This window comes from Sarcophilus harrisii, chromosome 1 (genome assembly GCF_902635505.1).
Source record: "Sarcophilus harrisii chromosome 1, mSarHar1.11, whole genome shotgun sequence".
Taxonomy (NCBI): domain Eukaryota; kingdom Metazoa; phylum Chordata; class Mammalia; order Dasyuromorphia; family Dasyuridae; genus Sarcophilus; species Sarcophilus harrisii.
The window spans coordinates 231084002-231106172 of NC_045426.1; the positions used below are offsets into that span (position 1 = coordinate 231084002).

The 22171-nt window shown below is 35.8% G+C and overlaps 1 pseudogene; it reads left to right on the forward strand.

Moving 5' to 3' along the window:
* The first annotated feature begins 7490 nt into the window (after positions 1-7490).
* LOC100927493 overlaps positions 7491-22171 on the forward strand; it is a 49674-nt pseudogene continuing 34993 nt past the window's right edge.

Here is a 22171-nt window from a genome sequence, read left to right on the forward strand (position 1 = left end):
GGACATTTTTAGGACTGCTCCATCTGAATCAATCTCTTTCTAGCTAGCAATGTAGGATGCTCAGAATGATGTATCATCTTGTGGTATCATCTTTCTTGATCTCACACATGTCCTTCATCAGATTCATATGATCCCTGGAGTTAGGGTTAGTTCAGGAGTTTCCTTTTAGAGGAGCACAAAGATGAATTCTTTTCTCCAAGTTATCCAGCTGAAGAGTAAGACAGATCTGAAAGAAAGAGATAGACCCTTGGCATCTAGCCTTTTATTGCCTGGTTAGAGGGTAGAGAAAGTGGGGGAGGAAGAAGGTTAAATGCAGAGATATGCTGGGAAGCCAGTTGTTTTTTGGGTTTATTTTTTTAATCAGAGAGAGCCCATTGTAACATTTTCAGTGTGAACATTTACATCTCAGAAATCTGCAGACACTACAGATCAAGACTTGATTTACTGTTTTGTTGATTCTCCTCCTCCTCCTCCTCGTTCTCTTCCTTCTTTTCCTCCTCCTTCTTCTCCTTCTCCTCCTCCTCCCTCCCTTCCTCCTCCTTCCCCTCCTCTTCCTCCTCCTCCTCCCTCCTCCTTCTTCATTAGGTAATTAAGGTTAAATTGCCCAGGGTCACACTGTACTTGAACTCAGGTCCTCCTGATGCCAGGGTTGTGCTCTATCCATTATACCACCTAACTGCTGTGTCTTTGTAGATTCTAATTCCATTTAAGTCACTAACTTGCTTTGTGATCTTGGGGAAAGTGTTATCAATACATTAAGAATAGCCACATCTAAGTTATCTCTTTCTCTTTTTAAAAAGGTTTTATTAAGGGTTTTTTTTTTTTTTTGTTTTTTGTTTTTTTTTGGTAATTTCTTGATATATCATCTACCCTTTTAACAAAGAAAAACAATTAAGCAAAACTAAATGCAAGAACCATATCTAACACTGTATACAACATACTGCATCATAGTCTTTCCTTGTATACTAAGATGTGTTTTGTTTAACCATCTTATTTTTTTTCCTCTTCTTTTTTTTCCCCTGAGGCAACTGGGGTTAAGTGACTTGCCCAAGGTCACATAATTAGGATGTGTCTGAGGTCAAATTTGAACTCAGGTTCCCCTGACTTCAGGGCTAGTGCTCTATCTGCTATGCCATCTAGCTGTCCCCTAACCATCTTATTTTTGAGCCAAGCTTTGTCATTGCATTTCATCCAAGCTCAGCTGTTTATTTATTTTTAACTCTTATTTTCATCAAATTATAAGATATGATTGTCATAGTGTATTATAAGGAATAAGAAATGGTAAAAATGAAGAATTCAGAGAAACATGGGGTATTTACATGAACTGATGCAAAGAAAACAGAACCAGAAGAATAATATAAACAGCTCTCTACTTCTCTACAGGATTGTTTTGAATGAATATTAAATGGGGATGTGGAAGATCTTTGGAAAGTATAAAATTCAAGAAAGAATAAGAATTATTATAAAACAATCCAAACTGTCCTGGAAGAATGGAATTCCTCCCTCTGAAACCTTGTGGCACTTTGTACCTCTCAGGACAATAACCATAGGCTGTATTGTATTTTAGTTATTTGTAAAAGTCTTAGGAGCAACTTAAGGGCAGAACCTGTGAGTCTTTTCTAAAACATCTTAAATAGAGTAGGTGATTAGTAAATATTCACAATAACTAGTATTTTTATAGCATCCATTGTATGTCAAGCACTATGCTAAGTGCTTTTAGAAACATCTGATTTGATCCTCATAACAACCCTGGGAGAGGGGAGCTATTATGATGCTCCTTTTATAGTTGAGGAAACTGAGAGACAGAGATTATTTTTTTTTTTTTTTACTTTACAAATATTATCTCATTTGATCATCACAATCCAGTAAGTGCTATTATTGCCCCCATTTTACAGATGAGGAAACTGAGGCAAACAGAAGTGAAGTGACACAGATTTAGGGGTCACACAGATTTAAACTCAGTGTTTTCTGACTCCAGGCCCAGTGCTCTATCCACTGTGCCACTTAGATGTTAGTGTTGAATGACTATCTCTAAATGTCATCCTCTTGGCAATGGTAGTGACAGGAGAACTTGATAGCTCACTGGAGGAAGCCAAATAATTCAGTGTCTAGGGTACTAGACCTGGAGAAAAGACTTAACTTTTTTGTTCAAATCTGAACTCAGGTACTTACTGTCTGTGTGACCCTGGGAAAGTCACTTAACCTTATTTGCCTCAGTTTTCTCATATGTAAAATGAGCAGGAGAAAGAAATGGGCAACTAGTATCTTTGCCACAGCACTTTGAATATAGTATATTACCCACAGAAAAAAATAAGTCTTTGATTTTTCTTGTGCAGCATGATAAATGTACAAATATGTTTAGTAGAATTGCATTTGTTTAACCTATATTAGATTACTTGCATTCTAGGGAAGAGGGGAGAGGAAGAGGGAGGGAAAGATATGAAACACAAGGGTGAATATTGAAAACTATCTTTGAATGTATTTTGAAAAATAAAAAGTTATCATAAAAAAAATCAGTCTTCAATGCTAAAGGATTAACTTTCTTTTTATGAAGATCCCAGCCCTGTGGAATGGGCTAATCCTTGTCCCAGATTGAAGAGTTAACTACTAATCCTTATCATTTTAATGACTATCTGTTTAAGTCAATATTTAATAATCATTTCCTGTATTTAAAAAATAAGATGATATTAAGGGAGGTGACCACAGTGACTGTTGCATCATTGACTCCTGAGGACTATTGGTGATAAGCCATAGAGCATGAAAAGAGAATCTAGTATTAACAATTATTTGATATTAAATCAAAAATGAGGAACCCATTTCACCCATGTCACAATGTTAGTCCTCTGCCACCCTTGCATGTGCCTCATTCTTTTCCCTCTTTCTTGCCCCATCAGCCTTCCCCAGTTGCGATTTAATTCCTTTGGTGACATCTATAGATCTATTTAGCTTCATCTTGGATGCCATCACCCACAGCATCAGAAAGCTCTTGGAGGTTTGGCAATTGTTAATGCTGTAAAGTTACCCATGCATATAACCTGTAAATAAAAGGCTATTAAATAAATAAATAAAAAGAAAGAAAGAAAGAAAGCTCTTGGGATTGGTGAGTAATCACTAGTTTAGGCCCATGTTTTCCTTCTGAGGGTCTATCACTTCCAGAATCAAATATAAAATTCTGTGTTTGGCATTTGGAACTCTTTGTAACCTGTCTCCTTTCCCACCTTTCCATTCTTATATAGTTTGTCTATATTTGATTAAAGATAGACTGCCTATAAACAATTTTTATAAACACGCAGATTGTCAAAGATTAACCCAGAGAGTAAATGGCATTTTCACCATAATTTTTCATGACACTATGGAGGGATAAGGTGAGTCAGACTGGGCTTGCCATATTGGTAACTCTATTAAATTTGGAAATTGCTTCCTCTTGGGGAGTAAGAAGCAGTGTGGTCAAAGTAGAAACATGGCATGGGAGATGGAATCAAAAACTTGGGTTCAGATTCTCATTCTACCTCAGACTTTTCTATAGTTTTAAGTCATGAGACTCTAATGATGGAGTGCAGGGCTTAAACCTCCAAAATATATTGGGGTTTGGGGCCAGGGTTACAAGATGTCTCAAAAAAGAATCAAAGATTTTATTATGCTATTAGCAGTGGGCTAAATTCCAAAAGGGAGTTTGATGAAGAAGTGGGGGATTATGCCATTGACTAGTGGGCTAGGTTCCAAAAGAGAGTTAGTGATTCACAGCAAGAAAGGCTCAGGCTAAGTTCCTTAGTGGAACTCACCATTAAGAAGCCAGAAGATGCCATAAGGTAGGCTAAATTTCTAATTAATTAGCCATAACAAGGAGAAAGATGCCATGAGGCAGGAAAAGTTCCTAAAGTAAACTTGCTGCCACAAGGCAGGTAGTTTCTAATGAACTCAGAGGTAAATGGGCTAAGTTCCTAAAATGAGTTAGCAAAGAAGTGGGGTACCAATAGATTCTTTTATTGAAGAAAAATAACCCTACAGGTTGACATCTATAACCTGGCCCTCTGATTGGATACAGTAACTGGGGTCATGATAATTTTGTCAATGCAAGAAATTTGACAAGAAATTCAACAAAAGCCCACCTAAGGACAAAATAATCCTGTTAATGCCCCTCTCTGCTTGAGTAGTTTGAGCTCTTGATTGTATACAGTAATTCAGACCCTCTCCTATTAATGCCTCTCCCTATGAATTATGTAGCTACTAGGAACCTAAGAACTTTTTACTGGGATCTTATTTACCCCATCAATACCATTTTATGATTTGAGATAATCTCATAATTCGAGTCTCTAAAACATTGAGAAGCATAGGAGATTTTTAAAAATGAAATTCTAATAACCATTTCTTAATGTATTTCATTGAGGAGGAAAAAAATGGTAGGCAAAGAAATCAATGTTGCTGTCCTGGTACCTCTTTGATAAAATTGAATTTTAAAAGGACATGTATAAAAGACAGAAGCAGGGGTTTGTAGGCAAGCATAAATATAAAAGAGGAGAGTAGTCCTGTTAGAATGGTTTGGATCATTGCTATAATCAATCAACTAGCGCAGTTGATATGTAGAAGAAAAACAGCCAATGTTTCCAGTAGCTCTTAATGAGCGTATCAGAGACTTCCAATTTGACAGAGTGGAGACAACTTATAAAAGCACAGAGAGACCAGTTTGTTAAAATAGTTCTTATAACTGAATGTGTTAACAATCAATCAATAAACATTTATAAAGTACCCACTGCTTATTAGTCACAATGCTAAGTTCTGGAGATACAAAAACGACAAAAAAAAAAAAAAAAAAAAAAAAAAAAAAAAAAAAAAAAAAAAAAAGATAGTTCTTGTCCCTTCAAGAAGCTTACAATCTAGTGGAAGAGACAAAATGCAGACAAGTCCATATAAAACAAGCAATTTATAAGAGAAATAGGAAGTAATTAAAAGAGCCAAGGAAAAGCTTTCTGTAGAAAGTAGGATTTTAATTGGGACTTAAAGGAAACAGGCAATCGATGTGTTTTGAATGATTGTCAATTCCAAAAAGTTCTAATTCACTGAACCCCACAGAATTATTTAGGTTTCTTTTTAAGTGCTTACATATTAACCACCTAGGGGTTAATATGGTTAATATAACCACCTAGGGGTTAATAATTAACAGGCCACCATCTTATATCAAGGTCTCTAGAACTTTTGCCACATCATATCTTTCTTAAATAAACCTGAGCTGATAGAAACCTAACAAATTTAAGATAAAAGGTGAAGCAGATGAGCCCCATAAACAATTAGTTATAGTTTCTAGCCACGACTGAGTCACCCTTGAAATGATAAAGAGGTATGTTCAGGGTGTGTTTGATTGAGAGTTAACATCTGGTGATTAGGATGTCACTTGAGTCATCGGATGTCATCACAAATATATTTACTTCCTAGGGCTTTGCTAAGTGGAAACACCCAGACTTTTTCTTTCCATTAGTCTGTATCTAAACACACATTTCTTCTGCCCATCTCAATTGTCTAACCTACTGTAAGATTCAACTTCACGCACTTTCTGAAACTACGTTAGAAAGATAGGGTTGCAGGTTACGACTGTCTAGAAACAGACACCAAGGAGATTGTTAAGTGATGAGACATAGGCAATATGAAAAAAAAGTTTTCTGGCGATTTTCTTTTTGCTGTTTCTGGCCTGATTCCACAGAACAAGGATCTCCAAACTTTTAAAATTACATTTTCCACTAACATTTTTTGAGCATACATTCTTTATATTTTATTTTTGTTTTTCAGTCATATCTGATTCTGTGAATCCATTTGAAGTTTTCTTGTCAAAGATACTGGAGTGGTTTGCCATTTTATTCTCTTATTTTTTAAAAAATTATTTTATTCTCTATTATTGGTCCACCTAGTTGACCCAATATTAATATTTATTTATTTATAATTTTATTCACAGCTTTATAATTTATAACTATATTTGGTTATTTATAAATTATATTGGTCAGAATACTCCTTTCTTCCCATTGCTACTTACACATTCTCCTCCCTCCAACATTTAGCAACTTTTCCTCTTTTGAGGTTAGCGACTGTGGGAAATTATCACCAATTCAGATACCTCAGGCCATTATCTTCTGATCCCTCAGAACATTCTTCTTCCCCAATGAATTCAATACTTGGATCACAGTTTCTTTCTAGCCTAAATTCTGCCCTCATAGGAAGGGAGTTCAATGTTTATGTTGATGTTCTCTCAAATACTGTCATTTTTCAATTCCTTAATGCTCTCAGTTCCCATTCATTTAAACTTCTCAGAGATGGTCATGTCCTTCCTTGGTCTTGCTATCAAGATGAGGTGGAATGCATTAATCCATATTCTACTTTAATATTCACGAATTCTGAGATTTGTTTATTTGACCACATTCTTTTATCATCATTCTATCTTTCCTCATGATACTTAACCATGCTTTTTATATTTGGATAAAGTGCTGGGCCTGGAGTCAAGAAGACTTATTTTACTCAGTTCAAACTCAACACTGAACTAGTTGTGTGACACTGGGAAAGTCACTAAACCCTGTTTGCCTCATTTTGCTTATCTGTAAAATAAACTCGGGGAGGAAATGACAAATTATCTTTGCCAAGAGAACCCCAAGTGAACTCACAGGTTGAATACAACTTAAAAAATGACTGAACATGACTTCCAATTCTTCCATCCCTCAGTGCTTTCTTAGGTTACTGCTCCTGTACTGATTACACTCTCCTCCCTTCCATATGTTGACCCCTTCTGGATTAGTTACATCAACTGCTTCCTCTTCTCCTCAAGTTGCATAGGTTTGATTACAAATTATAAATTGTCTTTCTCTGGCTTTATCTTTGTTGAACAAAAGTTGTGTTTGACTCTTTGTGACTCTCTGGGCCATAGCACGATCTTGCTCCAATCTACTTTTCCAATCTTAATAATAGTTGACATTTATATAGCTTCCAAGATTCTCTTCAAGGAGAGGTCTCTATAGGAAGAAAAAGACTCTGGAAAGAAATCAACATTTAGAAGAGCCAGCATTTCTTTAGTATATCAGCTTCTGTAGGCTTCTCAAATACAGCACATCCAAAACAGATATAATCAATCAATCAATCAATCAAGAAGTATGGTGTAAAATTTTTTCTCATTAAATATACATTTTTTTTCAGGATGCATTGCATGCAATGATTGGGAAAAAAACAGTTCATCTGCATTGCTTTTTTTTTTTTTTTTTTTTTAATAATCTTTGTGGAGACTCAAGGGACTATGAAATCTTCCACAAGGGGAAGAGAAATGGACAAAAATTTTTATGAGACATTCCCAGAAATGATCCTGTCCCAAGTGTTTCTAGGACAGACAGATAATATCAAAATATAGGTTGTCTTGCTTGTCCTCTGGGCATGATATAGAATAAAAAGAGAAGTGATCTGTATGTTGCTAGACCCTTAACAATTTTTTTTTCTTTATTCCTTTTGATCTTGCAATTCAGACTTCTAGGAGAAGACAGAAAGAGGAAGAAATCATGGTGATATGGAAATGTATGGACAGCAATATTGTTCAGAAGCAACCATCTTTTAACAGCTACTGGGAATCTCATGCAGCTACAGGTAATGCAGAGGTGTTAAACTCAAAAATTATTTTGGGCTTTTGGACCAGTGTTGTAAAATGTCTCCAAAGAATTGGTACTTAAATCAATTAATGTACCAAATCAAGAGGCAAAGATTTTATTACACAACAGTGTAATAAACTTAGCAGCAGGCTAAGTTCCAAAAGGAAATTTAGCAAATAATAAGAGAAAAGACTCAGCCTAAATTCCTTTTTTTTAAGTTTATTTTTTTAAAATAGCTTTTTATTTTCAAAATACATGCAAAGATAGTTTTCAACATTCATCTTTGAGAAACCTTGTGTTCCAAATTTTTCTTTTTCTCTTCCCTCCATCCCCTACCTTGGACAGCAAGTAATTCAATTTATGTTAAGTATGTGCTTCTATACGTATTTCCACAATTATCATGCTGCGCAAGAAAAATCTGATCCCCCCCAAAAAATGAGAAAGAAAACAAAAAGTAAACAAACTACAACAACAACAAAATGGTGAAAATACTATGTTGTGATCCATGTTCAGTTCCCACAGTCCTTTTCCTGATGCAAATTGTTCTCTCCATCACAAGCATATTAGAATTGGCTTGTATCACCTCATTGTTGAAAATAGTGAAATCTATCACAGCTAATCATCATATAATCTTGTTGTTGCCATGTACAATGATCTCCTGATTCTACTTACTTCACTCAGCATCAGTTCATGTAGGTCTCTCCGGGCCTCTTTGAAATCATCCTGCCAGTTGTTTCTTACAGAACAATAATATTTCATAACATTCATATGCCAAAACTTATTCAGCCATTCTCTAACTGAGGGGCATCCACTCATTTTCCAGTTTCTTGCCACTACAAAAAGGGCTGCCACAAACATTTTTGCAAATGTGGGTCTTTTCCCTCTTTTATGATCTCTTTGGGATATAAGCCCAGTAGAAACATTGCTGGATCAAAAGGTATGTACAGTTTGCAGCCCTTTGGGCAAAGTTGGAAATTGCCCAAAATTGAAATTGCTCTCCAGAATGCTTGGTCAGTTCACAACTTCATCAACAATGTATTAATTTCCCAGTTTTCCCACACTCCCTCCAACATTCATCATTATCTTTTCCTATCATCTTAGCCAATGTGAGAGGTATGTAGTGGTATTTCAGAGTTGTCTTAATTTGCATTTCTCTGATCAATAGTGATTTACAGCACCTTTTCATATGACTAGAAATGTTTTTAATTTCTTCATCTGAAAATTGTTTGTCCATATCTTTTGACCATTTATCAATTGGAGAATGGCTTGAATTCTTATAAATCTGAGTCAATTCTCTATATATTTTAGAAATGATGCCTTTATCAGAAACTTTGGATGTAAAATTTCCCCCTAGTTTATTGCTTCCCTTCTAATCTTGTCTGCATTGGTTTTGTTTGTACAAAAAACTTTTTAACTTAATAAAATCAAAATTATGCATTTTGCATTTCATAATGCATTCTAATTCTTCTTTGGCCATAAATTCCTTCCTTCTCTACATATTTGAGAAGTAGACTTGTTCTCCTAATTTGCTTATAGTATCACCTTTTATGTCTAAATCATGAAACCATTTAGACTATCTTGGTATAGGGCATTAGGTGTTGGTCAATGCCTAGTTTCTGACATAGTATTTTCCAATTTTCTCACCAATTTTTGTCAAATGGTGAGTTCTTATTCCAGGAGCTGGGGTTTTTAGATTTATCAAATACTAGATTACTATAGTCATTGACTATTGTGTCTTGTGAACCTAACTTATTCCACTGATCAACTACTCTATTTCTTCATCAGGCTAAATTCCTTAGAGAACTCACAATTAACAAAGGGGAAGACGCCATAATGTGGGTTAAATTCCTAATGAATTCAGCTGCCATAAGACAGGCTAAGTTGAATGGAATAAACTGAATGAAGACCTCTCATAAGAATGAGGCTTCAACCTAATTATAACTTGAACTTTTCAATAATAATTGTGTTATAGGCAAAAGCAGTTGGTGTTCACTTATCTTAGATAAACAGCATTAAGTTACTAAAATGGTAAAGAGTATGTCATTGACTAGCATTCTTTGTTTCTGGATAGTCTTTTAGTTAGTCTCTGGGTAGATTTTTAGTCTTTGGATATATTTTCCTGTCTTAGAGTGTAAGTCTGGACTTCCAGTCAATGGGAGAAAAGATCAGAAGGGGGTAGGGGAATTTTGCACTAGGGCAATATAATTTGCTCTGCAGTATATACTCTGCACTCCTATATGACACTGCTATTGTTGAGAGCTGCCCTTTCTTACAAGATTGTAATAAATCCTTTTTGCTTTTTACCTTGAGAGTCTCTGATTTTAATTTAGATAAGGGGTCATTGTCCCACACAGCTTTGGGGCTTTTTCTGGGATATTTCCTGTTCATGAGGAGTCTCTCCCACACTGAATCCTTGGGAAGGTGCCCTCTGAAAAGTTCTTCAGTGGTCCTTGGACTCAGCTTGGGCTCTCCTGCTCCAATTGGGTAAATTCCAAAAAGACACACTCAGAGAAAGCAAAAATTAAAGTAAGTGGAGCTCCAGATCAGGCTAGGAAAAATAGAGAATTAATTCAGCTTGGGAGATAAACCAGTGGAGAAAAGTTTGGAATCAGTAAAGTTGTGCACACAACCCAGGTAAACAAGAAACTGGTCAGCCAAAGAACTCTTGAGTGCTAGAGTCCATAAGAGTGCTATTCCTGGGATTATATCCCAAAGAGATTATAAAGAAGGGAAAGGGACCTGTATGTGCACGAATGTTTGTGGCAGCCCTTTTTGTAGTGGCTAAAAACTGGAAACTGAATGGATGTCCATCAGTTGGAGAATGTTTGAATAAATTGTGGTATATGAAAATTATGGAATATTACTGTTCTGTAAGAAATGACCAACAGGATAATTTCAGAAAGGCCTGGAGAGACTTACATGAACTGATGCTGAGTGAAATGAGCAGGACCAGGAGATCATTATATACTTCAACAACAATACTATATGATGACCAGTTCTGATGGACCAGGCCCTCCTCAGCAACGAGATCAACCAAATCATTTCTAATGGAGCAGTAATGAACTGAACTAGCTATGCCCAGAAAAAGAACTCTGGGAGATGACTAAAAACCATTACATTGAATTCCCAATCCCTATATTTATGCACACCTGCATTTTTGACTTCCTTCACAAGCTAATTGTACAATATTTCAGAGTCTGATTCTTTTTCTACAGCAAAATAACGTTTTGGTCAGGTATACTTATTGTGTATCTAATTTATATTTTAATATATTTAATATCTACTGGTCATCCTGCCATCTAGGGGAGGGGGTAGGGGGAGTAAGAGGTGAAAAATTGGAACAAGAGGTGGCAATTGTTAATGCTGTAAAGTTACCCATGTATATATCCTGTAAATAAAAGGCTATTAAATTAAAAAAAAAAAAAAAAAAAAAAAAAAGAGTGCTATTCCTTTGGCAAAAACTGGCAAGTCACATGGGTGACTGGAGTTAGGTTGTAGTCTGTAAGTGGTTTTATTCCATAAGAGTGCTCTTATTTCCCTTTTGGGGTTGAGAAACTCTAAGCAGTTTGAGTCATAAAAGTAGTCCTATTTCCCTTTGGTAAAATTGGCCCAGTCCTCCATGAAAGGGGACAAGATACTGTGAACCAGGGAAAGGAACAATCTAAGGTATTTCATTCTAAAAACCTATCTAGTGTTCCAGAAGATAGTCCTTTAGGAAATAGGTTTAAGAACTGGGATAAAGTACCAAAATTTATAGAGAAGGACAAAAAGAAAATGATTAAGTACTGTTGTTTTGTTTGGGTAGGTGCCCCATTTGGAGGAAATGTCTTCTGGCCAAAGTACAGATGCCCTGAGGTCAAGGTGTCTCAACAATTGGATCTTTATGTAAATTCAGTATTAAATTTTTTTTAATATTGAGGAAAGTGAGTATGCAGTGGAACAATTTGTATTAGAGGAGGAAAAGGAACCAGAGAAACCCCATCCTTGGGATCCCCTAGTGATATTGCCTCTTCCCTATAACTCCCAGTTGGTCATTGCTCTTTTGGCTGTGACTCTGTATTATCTATCAGTATTAGCAACTTATCACCTTGTAAGGATTTTCTCTTTAAGGTGTGAACCAATAATTCCATTGAGTTAACACTAGGATTCTGACACCTCCCTTGAGTTTTCACCTTGTTTCAAGGTGAGTTGACACTAGGATTCCAACAACTCTGGAACTCCCTTCCTCATTTCTACCCTAAGGAAGGGTTGAAAATGAAAGTTTGATTGATTTAGAATCAGTATCTATTTCTTCTCCTCATGGCCCTTTTTTGGAAAGAACTTAAGCAAATATTAAATCAAGAGAAAAATTTAAAAGCAATGTGCATGTGTATACCTGTGTGAACCTGTGTTTTGTGTTCTATGTTTCTCTCATCAGCTGAATTACAAAGAAAAAGATCTGCTCACTTGGGATTTAAAAGTGCTTGTCTTATATCTTTGTTTTATGTCTGTTTGCCTGTCAGGCATCTTGATTCAAACTAACCTGAATTTTTCTTAAATTAAGTTTTCAAGTTTCTCTCCCTAGAAAGAACTGGGGAATGGCCAGGGTCACTGTGTGTGGGAATAACATGTCCAAACCAGTTTCTCCATAGAATGGTAGGCTCCCCAGAACCTCCTCTCCATGCTCTACAGTCAGCCTCAGTTTCTCTCTAGATGGGTCCCTGCATCCTGATACCCAGAATCCTAAATTTTTCTCTAGGGACAAAAAAAAGCGTGGTCTATCCCTACATGGCTTGGGAATTCTAGGGAAATAAAATCTTTACCCCTTTCCTATACAAGCAGTTTACATGAGCATATAGAAGAGTACAAATGTTGGGCAGGAGATAGGAGCTTTTGTAAAGATTTTGGGAATCTAGGATGGTGAAATTTTTTTTAATTAAAAGAAAAAAAATTTGGATGGTGAAATTTTTGAGAGGGAAGAAGAGTTTTCTTCCAAAAATATGGTCTAAATTCATGTGTTTAAATTTAAATTGTATATGATTAGAATTACTTTCAACTGATGCATTTGGGAATAAGATTTTAGAAATATATGTGCATTGGTGCAGCTAGGTAGCACAGTGGATAGGGCACCAGCTCTGAAGTTAGGAGGACCTGAGTTCAAATCTGGTCTCAGACACTTAACACATCCTAGCTGTGTGACCCTGGGCAAGTCACTTAACCCCAATTGCCTAAGCAAAAAAAAAAAAAATATGTGTGCATTGATATTGAAGTATTACACTAGGAATTTAAATCTGTATTTGATTTGATTTTAAGTAAAAAAAAATTGGATAGTAAAACAAAGTTCTCTGGTAACTTACCTAAAGAGATCACATGTTTAATGAGGAAACTAAATTATCATTCTTTGAACATGGTATATTTACAGAATTCCAGAGAATCAACTAAAAACTATTAGAAACAAATTCACAACTTTAGCAAAGTTTCAGGTTATAAAATAAATCCATATAAATTATCAGCATTTTTATATGTTACCAGCAAAGTCCAACAGCAAGAGATACAAAAAGAAATTCCATTTAAAATAACTGTAGGTAATATAAAATATTTGTGAGTCTACCTGTCCAGGCAAAGTCAGGAACCATAAGAACACAATTAAAAAACACTTTCTACACAAATAAAGTCAGATTTAATCAATTGAGAAAATATCAAATGCTCATTGGTAGATCGAGCTAATACAATAAAAATGACAATACTACCTAAATTAATCTACTTATTTAGCGCATTGCCAATCAAATCCCAAGAAATTATTTTACAGAGCTGGAAAAAAACAATAACAAAGTTCATTTGTAAAAGCAAAGGGTCAAAAATTTCAAGGGAATGGAAAAAAAATGCAAATGAAGGTGACCTAGTTGTACCAGATCTGAAACTATATTCTAAAGTAGCAGTCATCAAAACCATTTGATACTGACTGGCTAAGAAATAGAGTGATCATGGAATAGGTTGGGTTCACAAGACACAATTGTTAATGACTAGAGTAATCTAATGTTTGATAAACCCAAAGACCCAAAGATAAGAACTCATTATTTGTCAAAAATTGCTGGGAAAATTAGAAATTGTATGGCAGAAATTAGGCATTGACCCACACATAACACTCTATACCAAGATAAGGTCAAAATGGATTCATGATTTAGACAAAAAAACAGATACTATTAAGCAAATTAGAAGAACAAAGGATAGTCTAACTCTCAGATCTGTGGAGAAGGAAGAAATTTGTTGCCCAAGAAAAACTATAGTACATTATGGAATGCAAAATGTGTAATTTTTATTATATTAAGTTAAAAAGGTTTTGTACAAACAAAGACAATGCAAACATGATTAGAAAGGATGTAATAAACTGGGGGGTGGAGGTGGGAAATTATATCCAAGGGTTCTGATAAAGGACACATTTCTAAAATATATATAGAACTGACTCAGATTTTAAGAATTCAAGGTATTCTCCAATTGAGAAATGGTTCAAGGATATGAACAGACAATTTTCAGATGAAGAAATTAAAAACCATTTCTAAACACAGGAAAAATTTTTCTAAAAAACTATTGATCAGAGAAATGCCAATTAAGACAACTCTGAGATACCACCAGACACCTCTCAGATTGACTACAATGACAAGAAAAGATAATAATGAATGTTGGAGAGAATGTAGGAAAACCTGGGACACTAATACATTGTTGGTGCAGTTGTGAATCAGTTGAACCAATATCCTTCATGGGTTTTTTTTTTAATTGCTCCAATATCTTCCAACTCTTTTCTTTCATTTTGTGAACCAGGAAAGGGTTAAGTACTTGATAATGAAAAGTAGTTTGTTTGCTGCCAAAATTTTTAAAGTAGTAGCAAACTGCTTTTCTATTTCCCTTGAAGTTTCCAAAACTCTCAGATCCTTCATTCACACTTTTTCCTTTCTATTTTTCTTTCTTATTCTGATCCAATCCTTTTCCTACTTTTTTTTTACTTGCTTTTAGCATCTTCACTGTGCTGAATATATTTTCTTTCCTTCTCTATCCCATTCATCCATTCTTGCAGCAAGGAGTGGGGATAGTGGGGCTTGGAGACAGAAACTTTTCCTTCAAAATCTTGAATCTTATCAAAAACAATTGTTTTCCCAACCAGTCTTTCTTGCTTCTAAACCACTTTTTTTTTCCTATAAAATTTTATTAACTTTACCCTTTAAGTATATTTCTTTGTTAAAGGAAAAAAGCAAGGTAAACCTTAAGATTCAGAATATAAGTAATATCTAAATTACTTCAGACCAAATTTCACAAAACTTAAAACACATATACAGCAGGGCTGACAAAATGTCAAATCACAGCTCATAAAATTTTTTACAAATTGCCCAGTATACAATTTAGAAAGAAACATAGTATCTTAGATATATTTCATCTAATTAGAAGATACAAACATGGGATCTCTTTTTTTAATCTCCCTCTCTCTCTCTCTCTCTCTTTTTTTTCCTGAGGCAACTGGGGATAAGTGACTTGCCCAAGGTCACGCAACTGGGAAGTGTTGAGTGTCTGGGACCAAATTTGAATTCAGGTCCTCCTGACTTTAGGGCTGGTGCTCTACTCACTGTGCCACCTAGCTGCCCCTTATTGGACCAATTTCAATTGTATTTTTAGTTTCTTTTTTTTATTAAGCTTTTTATTTTCAAAACATAAACATAGATAATTTTTAATATTCACCCATGCAAAACCTTGTGTTCCAATTTTTTTCTTCCTCTTTTCCTCCCACTCCCTCCCCTAGACAGCATGTAATCTGATGTATGTTAAACTTGTACAATTCTTCTATACATATTTCCATAATTCTCATGCTGCCCAAGAAAAATTAGATCAAAAAGGAAAAAAAGTGAGAAAGAAAATGAAATGCAAGCAAACAACAAAAAAAGTGAAAATACCATGTTGTGATCCACACTCAGTCCCCACAATCCTCTCTCTGGGAGCAGATGGCTCTCTTTATTACAAGTCCATTGGAGCTGACCTGGATCATCTCATTGTTGAAGAGAGCCATGAAGAGAGCCAATCAGAAATGATCATTGTATAATATTACTGTTGCTGTGTATAATGATCTCCTGGTTCTGCTCATTTCACTCAGCATCAGTTCATGTAAGTCTCTCCAGGTCTTTCTGAAATCATCCTGTTAATTGTTTCTTATAGAACAATAATATTTCATAACATTCATTTACCATAAGTTATTCAGCCATTCTCTAACTGATGGGCATCCATTCATTTTCCAGTTTCTTGCCACTACAAAAAGGACTGCCACAAACATTTTTGCACATGTGGGTCCCTTTCCCTCCTTAAAGATCTCTTTGGGATATAAGCCCAGTAGAAACACTGCTGGGTCAAAGGGTATGCACAATGTGATAGTTCTTTGGGCATAGTTCCAAATTGCTCTCCAGAATGGTTGGATCAGTTCACAAATCCACCAACAATGTATTAGTGCCCCAATCTGAAAATATATGGTTATTATATACTAAATAAGTAGATAAGTATTTGGCCTAATCATCTATCTGTTGCTAGATGCATATGTCTGTTTCTTTTAGCATTTCTGTTGTGATAAGCATCTTTATTTGTGAAGGAATGCAAATGGTTGGGGTAATAGGTGGCCCCAGATGGGAGTTGGAAGTACAGCTCTCCAATTTATATGCTGAATAGGCTCTTTAGACTCTAGGTCATGGTCAAAATAATTAAGGCACTGGATTTGTTAGCAGACTAGGCCCAGAGGTATTGGAGACTGAGGATGAGATGATTGAGGAAACATAACAAAAAGGTTAAAAAATAAGAGGTTTTGAATGGGATAAACTGATAAAGATCTCTCATTCTTATGAGATATGACCTTGCCTATGGTCTAAATATAACTTGAAACTTTTCAACAACAAGTTGTTCTATTGCCAAAAGCCCTAAGTGTTTGCTTATCTTAGACAAACAGCATTAAATTCCTAATATGGTAAAGAGTGGCAGGTTTGGGGTTCAAGGAACCAAATGAAGAGGTTTGGCTCCCCTAAATCCCTCTTAGGATTTGGTGCAGGGTAGGGAATTGTGGGTACCCCTTTTCTGGCAGCACAGAGATCCTTCATAAAGGAATTTACAAATCTGAAAACCTAGACTGATAAAAAGAGTTTATTATTGGCATTGGGAAGTCAGCCTTTGCTATGTATGAATAGAAAGACTGAATTCCTTAGTGGTAAGGTCTGACAGAGAAGTAAAATTTCTAGTAGAGAAATCCCAACAGAGAGGTATAAAGTCTTAGGTGAGAGAGTTAAGAGAAGGTAACGCTGAAAGAGCATATCATTTCAGTGGGCAGAGGTTTGCTGTTATGCATGGCATGACATGTTAGGTCCTCTGCAAGGACTGAGCCCCAGGTGGCTGTTTTTATAAGGAAATCAGAGACAGACGTGTCAAAGGAATGAGATTCCCTCAGTACTGTCACTGCCCCCAGGCCTACATGAGACCACTTAATTGGAGTGGTTTTGAGCCAACAATAGGGGGGTCAATAGAAATCTAGATGTCCAGCTAAATGAGATTACTTCAACTAATTCCACCAAGATAAACCACTTTATCTTGGTTTCCTGGGGCAGGTCTCACAGAAGCAGGGTTCAAGGAGAATTTCTCCAGAGAGTTTTGCGGTCCCCCCCTTTAGTTTCAGGCTTCCCTTGTCAAACTGATGCTAAGTGAAATGAGCAGAACCAGGAAAGTAATGATGATCAACTATGATAGATTTGGCTCTTCTCAATAAAACAGTGATCTAAGACAATACCAATAGATTTGCAGTGGATGCAAATCTACGTCCAGAGGGAGAACCATGGAGACTGCATGTGGATGAAAGTATATTATTTTCACTTTTTTGTTATTATTAGTTTGCTTGCTTTTCTTTCCTGTGTTTTTTTCCCCTCTTGTTTTGATTTTTCTTTTCTTTTTTTTTCTCATTCTGACTTTTTTTTTTTACAACATGACTAATATGGAAATATGTTCCAAATGATTTTACATATATAGCCTATATTGGATTGCTTGCTGTCTTGAGGAGGGGAAAGGTAAGGTATGAAGGGAGAAAAAAACTTGGTACTCAAAATCTTACAAAAATGATTGTTGAAAACTCTCTTTACATGTAATTGGAAAAATAAAATATTATTTTAAAAAAAGAACTTGTCAGAAGGGGAGAAGATGGGAGTAATAATCTGATATAAGGTGGACAAAATTCCAATTAACAAGGGAGAGGATAGAGCCTTATATAGGAAAAGAATAAGGAAAAAAATGTTACAGGTTTAAAAAAATGTAATTTAGGGCAGTTCTAGACAAATATAGAACCAAGTTCATATCTTAGAGATTTCTTGGTTTATCTCTTTGGTTTGTTTGTACCCCTACCCAGGGTTTCTCCTGGAAAAATCAGAATTTGTCTTGACTTTACTTCTCTTAAAAGCACCAAGCTAAGCATATATGTAACTTAGGATTCTATTACATAGCAAAGAATACAGAAAGGAAATAATTCTGAGGCCATAGACAATAACTTTCCATTCTAGTGATCCCCAGTTCTCTTCAGGAACCTATATATCCACTCTGTCCTCTGACTTCAGTGCTAGTTAAGTGCTAGTTAAGATCCTTTTCTGCAGGAAAAAATATCAGAATTTCTGGAGAGCCATGAAATTCCTTCCTCTGGTGAACCCCATCTTCTGCAGAGAGCTGCATTTTTGCTCCAAACTTATATTATGGTGCTAAATTTGTGTTTCTCTCATCCCATGTAGGGAAACAACACAGGGATCCCTGAGAGTTGAGCCCCTACCTGTAGTCAAGAGCACATGACTCATGGTGCCAGAGTCATTCAGTCAACAAGTACTTATTAAGGGTCTACTATGTGCCAGGCACTATACAGAAAAGAGCAAGATCTAGGTTTTTTCTTTGCCATTGTGATTCTGAGTTTAAGTCCCTGATGTAATCCTGAAGCTTTAAATCTGAGCTGGGTCCTTGGCTTGGTCTAGGAAAATTATTGTTTCACCTTCTGCTACTTTGTTGCTAAGACCTCACAAAAAAGACCTCTCCATCATTTTCTTAAGCCTAAACCCAAATCAAACCCAAAGCTGCTTCATGAAATCAGTAGAAACATTGGAGGGGGAGGATCTGGTTAGAAATCACTGCTATCAATTGGCTACAACAGATAAGACTGACATTCCAATTACATGTCTGTCAATTTAATGAACTTGGAACCTATACTTATGCCATATCGTCTTATCTTTTTAAATTATTCTTTTCTTCTGTGCCTATGGTGATAATGATTTTTAAGAAAGAGAGACTAAGAAATTGTCTTTTGATGATCTTGGCAAATGAAAAGATGTTTGCCTTTCCCTCACTCACTGGGGGACTTTTCAAGTTGTTATTGAGTCATTTTAGTCACATCCAACTCTTCATGACCCCATTTTGGGTTTTCTTAGCATAGATACTGCCATTTCTTTCTTAGCTCATTTTACAGATGAGGAAACTGAGGAAATGGGATTAAGTAATTTGCTGAGGCTCACACAGCTAGTTCATTGTCTGAGACAGAATTTGAATTCAAATTTTCCTGATTCCAAGCCCAGCACTTTGTGAGCAACCTATAGAATTGTATTTCTATATAGTGACAAAGACTTAGAGAAAGGTCATATCAGCTGACCAAGTTAGTTCTACAAAAGAAAATAATGAGCTGTTGATAAAAAAATCACCCTAAAACAAGAGTTAATTAAGAGGAGTTTTCTTTCTTTCTTTCTTTCTTTCTTTCTTTCTTTCTTTCTTTCTTTCTTTCTTTCTTTCTTTCTTTCTTTCTTTCTTTCTTTCTTTCTTTCTTTCTTTCTTTCTTTCTTTCCTTTCTTTCTTTCTTTCCAGAAAATCAGACCTTCAGGCTTAATCAAGCAGAGAAGTGGTCCAGCTAATCGATAAATGTCAAATACTGATAAATGTCATCAGCTCAGGTTAAGAAAATATGTTTCTAGCTGGCCAAGGCTCAAGTAAATATGAGCCTGCACATATTATACAGGTCATAGGGGAAACACAGAAATAATGAAAATAAAATACAGAAAAAGAATTCATACATTCCTGTAAGTTCTTCACCTTATCTCTCTCTATTCCATACAAAGCCATAAAAGATGCTGCTGGCTGACCTATATTGGCTTCTCCAGTCCATTTTATATACTGGTCTTTCTATCTCAAACTACTTTAATCCCCGCTTTTAGGTTTTGATCAATTATAGCTGTATCACCCAGCTTCAGGGACCTGACTCAGAACCCACTGGATGCTGCTTCAATCAGCTCCTGACCCCTCTCTAAGCTCAGGAGCCCTTCATATTGGGACCCTGTAGGATGACTCAGCTCTATCCCCATTTTCAGTAGGAAACAGTTGCAGAAGATGAGACATTGAGACATGGTCCTCTAGCACATCTCTATCTAGGCAAGCTACTTAAACTATGTGCTACAGACTACTCTCTAGGATTAAATTACAAACAAGTTACCCCAGGCAAAAACAAAAAATCTCATTTCCTCTGGCGGAGTCTAGATTTATAATTTCATCAGTATGTGGGAAACTTGGTTCTCCCTATCAATGTAGATGACGCTAATAATGATGAGCTAGCACTTTATAGCACTTAAAAGTTTGTTTGCAAAGTACTTCACGTAAGTAATTTCATTTGATATCCACCTGCAATCTGCTGCCCCATTAGGTGGCATAGTGGATAGAACATTGGATTTGGAGGTAGGAAAATCTGAGTACACATGTGATCTCAGACATTTAATAGCTGTGTGATCCTGGACACCTCTGTTTGCCTCAGTTTCCTCATCTATTTCCCACTGTTGTGAGGATCAAATGTGATAATAATTGTGAAGTGCTCAACACACTACCTGGCATTTAGTAAGTGCTACATAAATGTTAATTTTTTTTAAAAAGGGTAACTTGTTTGTAATTTAATTATACTTTAAGTGGCTTGCCTATGTAGGGATGTGCTAGAGCCAACTCAAACTGGCTTTTCAGAGCTGATGGTTCATTCTTCAGTGTGAACATCTTGTTATTGTTATTTGTCCTTCATTCTCCAAGAGGACCATGATATCAGGGAAGTGCTGCCATGACATGCAAGTGAGTTGGATTTAGGTGGGGGAAGGCTGGGGGAGGTCACCTACCTCACTTTCCCCTCCAGAGCCATCTGAGTCCAGTGACCAGATATAGATCAAGATGACTGGACATGGCCCTGGGTGCAGTGGGAGACCTTGTAAGGTTATCAATAGGTCTCATTTTGACTGAAGCTTCATCTATTCAGTGATCAAGGCTGGGTAGCATTTGAGGCAAAGAATCTCCTCTTTTACCTAGTTCCCCCCTCCCAAATCTAAATAAATAAATGAATCTAGGAGGAAAAGACCCTCAGGATTTCTGGCCCAAGCAGAAATGACTGCTATTTACAAGTAACTTAACTATTAATCAAAGTGATGATTTTGCAAAACATATGGCAAAGTCAGTGCAATTAAAATGTGAGTCCTGTACAAACATAAAAAATACATTTAATTACCAAAAGCTTATTTGAGTAGAAATAGGGTTTATAGCAACATGATGCTTTGGCTAAAAATCCCCTTCAATATTTCTTAACTTGTGTTATAATCTATAGAAGGAGGGAAAAGGAGGAAAAAAGAGCCAATAGTTTTTTTAAAATATGGTTTACATACATCTTAACTCACCTAGAAAATTGTATTATTTAATGTTTTCTACCTATTTATATTTAAGAAATCAGCAAACTCTGGAAACCAGGACTTGATTTATAGTTTTGCTGATAGTTTAGATTTAAGAAAATGATAGAAAAAATGTTAATAATGCAAATTAAGCTTAAAAGTTTTCTTGACCTGCATTTAAAAAACCTGGTTATTAAATATTTATCATTTATCTGCCTATGACCACAATCAACTTCATGTCATAAACAGAACTTGAGTCCAGGCATTCCTGACTCCAAGATCTACCTTCCATCTACTATTCCACATTAGATGCCCTAATTCTCCTATTACAATGAAACTAATAAGTCACAACTGAGGGTCCACTTAAAACTAGCTAAAGAATGTGGAACCATAAAATCTCTTATCTGTTGCTTTTTATTTGTCCTCTGCAAAAAACTATCTTGTCTGACTGACAGTACCGTGATAAACATGCTGTCTCCTTACCTGAATGAAATGACATCCTGGCTCCTTCTTTTATAATTTACAAAATTGAAGGCAATTAGCCCCAAATTTTCAGCATATAAAGATTAAATCTAGGGATTGTAAATCCAAATTCATTCTAAATGACACATGAAATTTAGTTCCCTTACTCTTACTCTTTGTAGAGATATCACTTTGCAGTGATATCAATATAATCTCTGGAGAGCTTTCCAGGGGGCAACCATTCTAGATGTGAGAACTGATCATGACATAGTCTACATGTAGGTCATATGTAGCATTAAATATACTGAGTAGCCATAGAATGCAGATTGGCCCAATTTAAGAGGCATTTCTTACTGAAATCAAAATTGGTCTGAATAACTCTGTCTAGGCTCCCTACTAAGT